The sequence below is a fragment of the Phocoena sinus genome, chromosome 3 (assembly GCF_008692025.1).
Source record: "Phocoena sinus isolate mPhoSin1 chromosome 3, mPhoSin1.pri, whole genome shotgun sequence".
Classification (NCBI taxonomy): Eukaryota; Metazoa; Chordata; class Mammalia; order Artiodactyla; family Phocoenidae; genus Phocoena; species Phocoena sinus.
Window position 1 is genome coordinate 73,981,786 of NC_045765.1, and position 10,229 is coordinate 73,992,014.

Consider the following 10,229-nt stretch of genomic DNA (forward strand, 5'->3'; position numbering starts at 1 on the left):
TCCGCTGGCTAAAGTCAGTGAGAAGCTAGCAAACACAAGACTTTGGTAAACCGCAGCCTTCGTGGGTCAGCCCCTCCGTGACAGAGAACACAGCAGCAGAAGGACAAAAGAAAAGGAACTCAGGCAGAGCAGGTCCAAGACCATCATAGTCTAGATCAAAGGCATCTACATTTTTTCAGAAGGAGGTCACAAGAAAATAAAAACATAACTGGGAAGACTGTTTGAACTGTTGATAATGGTAGCTAGAGAAGATCAATGATTATCATATAAACATGGACTTTACTCAGAAATACAGCAAATGTATACCAAGGCATTATTCATACTCATGACCTCTTGATTCATCAGATGGGTCTGGTGTAACTAGCTGAATTCAGATAGTTCAAAATTATGTAATTAATAAAACTCATTTCCATCATATCTGCTAACATGATTCCTGTCAGCTGCCACCCATTCAGCATGAGCTAATTTGTGTGTGTGATTTTGTTTGGTCATTTTTTTTAAGTGAACCAAAAGCTCCAGGCAGCCAGGACCCAGAGCGGGGGTAGCTGCGCTGCTCTGAGGACCTCTTACTGGATGCTGGGCCAAGACACTACAATTCCTCCTAATTTAATAGCCCCTATTTCTCCAGGGTAAGAGCACCTTCTACTGAGGTAAGGCTCCCAAAAGCTTTAAGGAGGTGGTGCATCTGTCACATGGTCATGCCAACATTGTCAGCCTCCACCAGGCCAAGGGGTACTGACTTTTGCCTAGGAAGTTCTTTAAGCCTACTTCTTACAGTCACCCAAATGATTCATAAGGGAGCTCAGAACCGGTGAGAACTTCTTGGAGCCATAAACATTTATCCATCTCTAGACCTTTAGGGCATCAAACTTGTAAAATGAAATCTTTGGATGTCAAATAAAGCTAAGCCAAAAGTGAAACTCCTCAACCCCATCATCCTGGTTTGTTCTCTAGAATAGGGCTCCCCAACTGGTCCGTGGCCTGTTAGGAACCGAGCCTCACAGCAGGAGGTGAGTGCTGGGCCAGCAAGCAAAGCTTCATCTGCTGTTCCCCATGGCTCGCGTTACTGCCTGAACCATTCCTGCCCACCCCCCCACCACCGGTCCGTAAAAAAACTGTCTTCCACGAAACCGGTCCCTGGTGCCAAAATGGTTGGGACCGCTGCTCTAGAAGCCTGCTGGGCACTGCATGTCAGCCAACTGTGCTGAAGGCACACAGGTGAAGCCTAGCACTTCTGTGTTTCATGAGCAGCATTTTAACGTCCCCCCAAAAAGGATATGAGTTAAAAATGACCAACATAAACACGAGCTTGTGTTTTTCTCTATTCGCTTAAGGAAAGGGTATAATTCCATAACTACAAAGCCCCTGTTACCATCCTTCAGATTCTCCTCCTCTGAATCCAGAGTTCCTGCCAAGGGTGACGTAGTAACTTCGGTTCCAGGAGGGCAATGAAATGGCTGAGTGGAGAGCATCGTGTTTCAGCCTTAGCTCAATAAAGCCGACCCAGCAAAAACAGAAGCGCTTATCACTGAGGTAACAAACAAAATTTTCTTTGTGGCTTAAAAACTATACTCCCATGCACCCCATTTTAAGAATTTAGGAAAGAGTGAAGCAACCTAAATGTCCATAGACAGATGAATGGATAAAGAAATGTGGTACATATATACAATGGAATATTACTTGGCCATAAAGAAGAATGAAATAATGCCATTTGCAGCCACATGAATGGACCTAGAGACTATCATAATAAGTGAAGCAAGCCAGAGAGGGAAAGAAAAATATCATATGATATCACTTATATGTGCCATCTAAAAAAAAGAGATACAAATCAACTTATTTATAAAATAGAAATAGACCCACAGTCATAGAAAGCAAACTTATGGTTACCAAAGGGGATGGGGGGATAAATTAGGAGTCTGGGATTAACACGTACACGCTACTATATATAAAATAGATGGCAGCTTCCCTGGTGGCACAGTGGTTAGGAATCCGCCTGCCAATGCAGCGGACACAGGTTCGAGCCTTGGTATGGGAAGATCCCACATGCTGCGGAGCAACAAAACACGTATGCCACAACGACTGAGCCTGCACTCTAGAGCCTGCGAGCCACAACTACTGACCCCACATGCCACAACTACTGAAGCCCGCGTGCCTAGAGCCCGTGCTCTGCAACAAGAGAAGCCATTGCAATGAGAAGCCCATGCACCGCAATGAAGAGTAGCCCCCGCTCGCCGCAACTAGAGAAAGCCTGGGCGTAGCAACGAAGACCCAATGCAGCCAAAAATAAATAAATTTATTTAAAAAAAATTTTTAAAAATAGATAACCAACAAGGACCTACTGTACAGCACAGGGAGCTATACTCAATATTTTGTAATAACCTATAAGGGAAAAGAATCTGAAAAAATAGAGAGCTGAATCACTGTGCTGTACACCTGAAACTAACACATTGTAAATCAACTATACTTCAATTAAAAAAAAAAGAATTTAGGAAGGAGTAAATATGGCCAACTGTCGGGTTAAGGAAAGAAATCCATGAAACTAGGTGGGAAAATTTATCTGAGAGGAAATTTTTTAAAGGAAGGTATTTAAGGCAATATAAAGGTTTATCTTGTTTACATTTAACATTTAATGGTTGGAAGGTTAAAGTTTGGGAAAAAGAATTGCTGCTATTCTCCTAGAAGCAAATGATTATATTTTAAAGAACTTTACCCTCTCACAGGTCTTTGAGGAGACCTGTCATAATGTCAAGTCCTGATCTTTTTCTTGAAAGGAGGCAAGAGACATAAGAATTAACTCTATAGAATGGCACTGTGTCACAGTGCTTTCAGGGCAGCTAAAAAGAAGGAAAAGAGCAGACAGCAAGTCTGAAAAGGACAGAGGGGAAGGGGCATCCCAGATTTCAAGATACGTTCCCTTGACAGAAAAACAGGATATAGACTCTGTGATGAGGGGACTTCAGGTCATTACCTCTATTACAGGCTGGGATCCTGCAGTTGATTTCTCTCTCTCTCTCTCTCTCTCTCTCTCTCTCCCCCCCCTTATGCCCTTCCTCCCCCTTATGCCCTTCCTCCACCCAACCTCATCTTTTCTCTGCAGGAAGCAGGTAATTAACAAGCACCCCTAAATGGAGGCCCCTGTTATCATTCCTTAATGTGTTTTCCAACTAAGTTAACAAGAATCTGGGGCTTTCTAAACCAGTTCAACATATGGGCCCAAAAAACAAAATTTACACTTACGGCTACTGTCAATGGCTTTTTCACAGTTTAATGTGTTTTCTTCAATCTTGTGCTACTATTTAAAATAGCCAGTTCTACAGAAAACTTTCCCTCTGGAGAAAGTGCTGTGATTTCCAGTGTGAGAGGGCAACAGAGCACTTTAAGGCAATTGATCTCAAAGGGAGCAAAACACACCAGCACCCAAGAGGAAGAGCGGCCACAGGAGAGGCAGCCACCTGCCTTCCACAAAGCTGTTCTGGGTGGACACAGGGGAGAGCTTAGTTTAAAGAAAACATGGGGAGGAAAAGGAGTTCAGCATCAAAAAGCACCTAAGCACCGACTCAATACCAAATAGGAAGTTAAAATAATATCATTCCCAAGATGAAAGGAAGAGTTTTAGGTTGTCAGACCCAACTTTCATAACTTTAATTTTTTTCTACAGTAGACTCTCTCAGCTCTGGGGCCACATTGGAATCACCTGGGGAGTTTTAAGCTTTAAATCTGATGTCGGCTCCCATGTCGAACCAATTAAAGAAGACTAAATGAGGGAAAGGGACAAGCACAGGGAGCTTTATTGGAACATCTCCACTGACAAGGAATTCACTGCCTTCCATGGAAACCTGTTCCCTGTTGAGACCATTCTGATTTTTCAAAGTTTTCCCTACGTTGAAGTTAAAGCTGAGTTTTGTACCATCCCTCAATTTGTCCTTGTTCTGCCCAGAAGCACCATGGAAATCTACCCAATACGTATATCAAATTCTGGAATGATACAAACCTGGAGAGCTGCTTTGATAGCACAATTGACAGGCTGAGGGCAAATTGAACAAAATGAAATCCAACAGGTATCCACAAACTTTTTTCCTTGGGGCTAAGAAAGTATAGCACAAGGAGAGGATGGGAGAGAAAGGGCGTTAGCAGCAGGAGTTCCGTGATAGATTTCTGGGGTAGGGAGGGAGGGCTGGGGGGCAGTAACTCCACCTGAGTCATCAGGGTGATGTGGCTGCTGAAACCCCTCGTGCTCTCCCAGGCTGCATCCATAGACATGAGATCTCCAGAAGAGGGTTAATCAGGAGACACACCCGTAGGAGAGAATAGGTGACCACGCTTCAAAAGCGATAGAGAAAAACAGAGAGAAATGAACCCAACGGTGAAAGATTTTTGAAGGTTCAGATAAAGAACTGGTAGGGGGAAGGCCGATGAAAAAGAAAGCATTAAAGTGAGGAAGAGGAAACTAGCATTTGAGTATGTACTCTGTGCCAGCTGCCCTACATACATCACTTCAGATAATCATCAAGACAGCCTCTGATACATATAACTGATGCACTGTTATACAGCAGAAACTAACACAACATTGTAAAGCAATTAAACTCCAATAAAGATGTTAAAAAAAAAAAAAGACAGCCTCTGAAGTTACCTACTTAATGAGAAGATATTTACAGAGCCTCAAGGGATAAAACTAGAAAGAAGGGGTGGGTTTGGAGCTTTAAAAAAGACAGGTATCTTCAATTTTTTTGCTTTCCTTTTCTTTTTGGGTCTCCTTCAAAGACTGAGATGATTACACGCCTCAGTTGGTGGGACTCAGTTTATTGGTCCACACAGACTCCTCTCTTATTTATTGATTAACTCCTTTGTCTCTTCACATGTATATTTGTAAATCCCCATGGCCCACCAGCATTTCTCTGCCTCTTCGTAAACAATGTACATTCTTTTAGTTGAATATGTTCTTGTAAAATTTTCTGTGTATCCTGTAAATTTTCTTTTCCCATACTTCAGCATTTTCCACTACAGTTTGTACCTCTTTCTTGTTAATTTGCAGTAGTTTTCAGAGATCAGTCCCTTGTTGGCATTAGCACTTTATTTATAATGTCCATTAACATTCTAATCTTTGTATCAACAATAACATTGCCCAGGTGTAATCGAAATCAACTTTCTTTTTAAAAGATTTCACATTTGAGGATTTAGTTAATAAATCCTTCCCCACCTTAAGATCACAAAGAAATTGTACATTTTCTTCTAATAACTGTATAGTTTGAACTTTCACATTTAGGTCTTTCATTCTTCTGGAATCTGCCTTTGTATATGGTGTTATAACAAGGTCAGTCTTATTCTGCTCTGTATAATGTGCCTGTTCATCCAGTAGTATACTACACAATCCTTCCTTTCCCCATTGACTTGTGGTGCCACCTTGACGATACATTAATTTCCAATCAATATACCAATCACATTGAGCTCTCTATTCTGTTCCATTGATCGATCTGTCTGTCCTTGTATCAATATCACACTGTTTTCATTACTATGGCTTTGTAGCATGTCTTAACATCCGCCAGGGAATGTTATTCCGTTTACTTTTCTTTTGCAAGATTCGCTTACTATGAAAAAGTTCGGGAGATCGGCTGTACAACCTTCTGTTTATAGTTAGCAATACTGTACCGTACATTTGTTAGGAGCATAGATCTCATGTGTTTACAATTTTTAAAAAGATATTGGTTTACTATTTGTGGACTTTCATTATTCTGTATAAATGTTCAAGTAAAGGCTATCAGATTCATCAAAAAATCCAAATAGAATTTTTATCAGGATTGAATTGAAATTATAGATAATTTAGGGAAAATTGCCATCTTCATTATATTAGTCATTTCATCCAAGAGCATGAAATGTTTCTCCATTTATTCAGATCATCTTCTATGCCTTTTCTTTACATTTTAATTTTTTCCCCATAGAGCATGTGCATAGTCTTGGATAAATTAACTCCTAGATACAGTCTGTCTTGCAGAAATTCCTACATATGGACTGACAGACAAATCATATCAGTATAACAGAGAAGCCTCTGGCTAATATGGGATTTTCCCAACACCTTCATATCCTGTGCTATCCAGCCACAGCAGCTGTATGCTAAACAGCTAACCCAGCTGCCTTTGGCTCCTCCAGTCAAGACCCTTCACTATCTTGGTCTGTCCTTCATCTGCTTCAGGTCCCCAGTATGTAGTAGTCAGTACCTCCCTAGACCTCAGTCTTTAACCCTAGCACCACAGATAGATCAGAAGACCCTGTTTCTTCCCAGCCAGTTGTTTACCTTCCCAGTTGAGCGGTTCAAGCAGGTCCTGTTCTCAGGGAGTGCCCCAGGGAAGCAGATTTCAACTCAGACCAAGGAAGGGCTTTCTCACCCAGCTGCCCTAGGAGGGAGCGGTGCAGTCCCTTCTCTCTGCCTCAGTTTCCTCTAATCAGGAGGTCCTGGTGTGACATTGAGTCTCCACATACCAGCCGAGGTCTCCAATCCTGAGTACACAGAGCTCTTGTCTGCTGGGAAGGTTGAGGAAGAAGGGAGCGGGAGGAACCTGGCACCTTGGTGGCACATCTTTGGACTCAGTGGGCAAAGGCCAGGCTCCAATGTCTGCCCGGTGCTGAGGGAGCCGCCCCTCCTGGCAGAGGGTGCGCTCATAGACACACTGTGAAGCTTAGTTCTTACTCTGGGTCCATGAAATGAGTCAGGCAGTTTTTATTCTCTTCCATTGTCTGGAATATCCAGTGTCGGTTAGAAAACAACTGTTTCTTGAAAGTTTCTTAGAATTTACCTGTAAAACAATCTAAGCTTGGGGTTCCAGGGAGGGGAAGTTGTTAAATGCCATTTCAATTTATTTCACACGTATGATTCTATTTCAGTTTTCTATATTTGTGCTAGTTGTGACATTTTATATTTTTCAAGGAATGTATCCACTTCATCTACATTTTGAGTTCACTCACATACAGTCATTCACAGTAGAGAAAAAGCCATAATTGGATAAGTAGAATGCAAACATTAGAAATTAGCCATGTAAATGAAGAGGTGTTTAATTGTGAGACTAAATGAAATGTCCAGCACAAGCTTCTATAACCATGGACCGAGAGTTGCAGAGTTGCACAGTTCAAATTCATCCTGGCTAGCTGCATTATGATGCCATCTAGTGGTAACTGTCCACTCGGGCTTCATTATAGATGGTAACAATGCTAGGACTCAGGTTAGCCAAAACTTTCAGGTCACTGGCAGAAATGCTAGGAATTTCCCAGTTCGCTGGTTGCCCATTGCTGCAGATTTGGCCTAAAGGGACTCCTTCTCCCTTTGAGGCCCCTTCAAAGATTGCTGTTGCCCCCCAACCCTACCCTCACACTCCCAACATGGCCCTCCCAGAAAAGATAAAACCTTAAGCCCACAGCCATTTGAGAACACGGGCAGGATACATCATCAATCCTGATATATCAAGCTCATACTATTGTGAGATGTTTCTGTAATCTTTTATTATTTTTTTTAATATTCCTGTTGTATCTGTATTTATTTGACCATTCACTTTCTGTATCATATTTATCGACCTTCTTTTCCCTCGACACTTTTGTTAGAGTTTGTCAATCTCATTTATCTAGTCAAAGAAACAGCCTTTGATTTTGTTAATTTTTCTATTGCTTTATTGAGCTATAAAGGGTTTTTTTATTAGTATATAATTCATATACCATCAAACTCATCCTTTTTAAAGTGTACAATTCACTGGTCTTTTAGTATATTTACAAGAATGTGCAACTATTATCACTATTTAATTTCAGAACATTTTTGTTACCCCAAGAGAGCACTCATATACATTAGTCATCATTTTCCATTTCCTTCTTTTGCTCACTGATCTGCTTTATGTCTCCATAAATTTCCTATCCTGGATCAATCACATAAATGGAATCATGCAATATGTAGTCTTTTACGGCTGGCTTCTTTCACTCAGCGTAATGTTTTAAAGGTTCACCCACGTTGTAGCAGATATCAGTGCCTCTTCCTTTTTATGGTGGAATATTATTCCATTGCATGCATATAGCATATTTTGTTCATCCATTCATTAGTTGATGGACATTTGAGTTTCTACTTTTGGGTTATTATGAATTACACTGCTACAAACATTCATGTACAAGTTTTTGTGTGGACATATGTTCTCAGTTCTTCTGAGTATATAACTAGGAGTCAAATGGTTGGGTCATGTGATAAATCTATGTTTAACTATTTGAGGAACTGCCTAACTTCTCCACAGTGGCAACACCATTTTACATCCCCATCAGCAAAATGAATAAGGGTTTCAATTTCTCCACATCCTAGTGGCTATGAAGAGGTATCTCATTATGGTTTTGATTTGAATTTTCCTAATGACAAATGATGTTGAGCATCTTTTCACATGCTTATTGGCATTTGCATATCTTCTTTGGATAATGGTCTATTCAAATTCTTTGCCCGTTTTTATTTGGGTTATTTGTCTCTTTATTGTTGATTTGTAAGAGTTACTTATATATTCTGGATACTGGACTTTTATCCACCTCCTTTGAACAATTTCTTTGGCCAAGATTTTATGAGTAAACTCAGGGAACAGCAGCATTGAGAGGAGGCAGTAAATGAGGAATAGTGCCAGTCAGCTTATGTATGTTTTTATCAGCTGTTTATCCCATCAGGGCTCTGGCATTGCCTGGACTTTACCATCCCAGCACCGAAGATTTGGGTCTTCGATAAGATTTCTGCAATAAACCCCTATTTTTAGTCCATGATCTTGAGGATATTCCTGATCCATCCGTACTTCATCTGTAAAATGGAGATATTATCCCTGAAGCTTCTTTTGAGGACTATATGATATAATGTATACAAACACTCGGCTTATAGTTGAAATAATAGATCCTCCTCCTCTCATTTTAATGTTTACTCCCACATTCTGCCTTCCAAAGTCTTAATCTCACATATTCTCACTGTTTAAATATAATGAAGGTTTTCTTCCCATACTTTGTTTGGCCTGCCATGGGAAGAAGTACTTTTGCCTAGTTAGATATGTAAATATGTATGTATGTAGTTATCTATCGCCAGCCTTCTAGCATGACTTTATGCCCCACAAAGTTAAAAACCAGCCCTAAGTTAAAAGCTAGCCTTCTTTTCTGATTGCATTTCTTTTTTTTTTTTTTTTTTTTTGCGGTACGCAGGCCTCTCTCACTGTTGTGGCCTCTCCCGTTGCGGAGCACAGGCTCCGGACACGCAGGCCCAGCGGCCATGGCTCACAGGCCCAGCCGCTCCGCGGCATGTGGGATCTTCCCGGACCGGGACACGAACCCGCGTCCCCTACATCGGCAGGCAGACTCTCAACCACTGCGCCACCAGGGAAGCCCTCTGATTGCATTTCTGAATACGGCCTGTGGCTTATCATTTATTTCCCATAGACACTGCTGAATGAACTTTTATCCTGAAGCTTCATTTGTTTAAAAGAATATTAACGTAAAAGAATCATCACTAGAGCTCCGAGGAAGATATATTACTCCATTTTTTTCTAGACATCTAGTAGCAGAAAGCACATATTTTATTAAAAAGATTCAAAAGATTATTGTTTACAAAAATGACTCATAGAAACCTGGTTCACAATTGATTTCTAAAACATATAATGGGAAGAATAAGTCATAGAGTGGACATATGAGGAACTGGGGAATCCTTTTTTAGTCAGTGTCTGATATACCCAATCTTCTAAAAATCAATTTCAGTCTTGACCATTCTGGGATAGTTTGATAGGGAAGCTATTCAGCCAAAAAGGATGCTCAATAGGGAATCGTTAGCTCAGCATATAATATCCACACAAGGGAAGGGGTAATTTTAGAAAATTAGGAGCCCCATATCTCAAAGGTAAGGCATTCCTAAGGTGATATTTTTACTTTTGTATATGGTTTCTCCTTTATGCATATAAGGGTTCTCATTTTCAAAAACCTTGGTTTGGCTTGAGGTAAAATTCGGTTACTTTTAATTTTGTATCTTTTCCATAGCGGTGTAACTCTGCGGTCAAAAATTCTTATTCACCCTTCATATGAATGTGGCTGACTCTTTCTCTTTTATTTCTTTTTTTTTTTTTTTGAATTTTCGAATTTTATTTTATTTTTATACAACTTTTTCTTATTAGTTATCTATTTTATACATAGTGTATATATACCAATCCCAATCTCCCAATTCATCCCACCACCCCCTGAATGTGGCTGACTCTTCC

At 40.6% G+C, this 10,229-nt stretch overlaps 1 protein-coding gene across 1 annotated transcript in view; it reads right to left on the reverse strand.

The window, feature by feature from the left end:
* Positions 1–6,327, reverse strand: part of FAM170A (family with sequence similarity 170 member A) — a 44,507-nt gene extending 38,180 nt beyond the window's left edge. Inside the window, exon 1 of the mRNA XM_032629027.1 lies at positions 6,290–6,327. The gene's annotated coding sequence lies outside the window, so the exon portion shown is untranslated. The remainder of the gene's footprint in view (positions 1–6,289) is intronic.
* Positions 6,328–10,229: the final 3,902 nt, after the last annotated feature.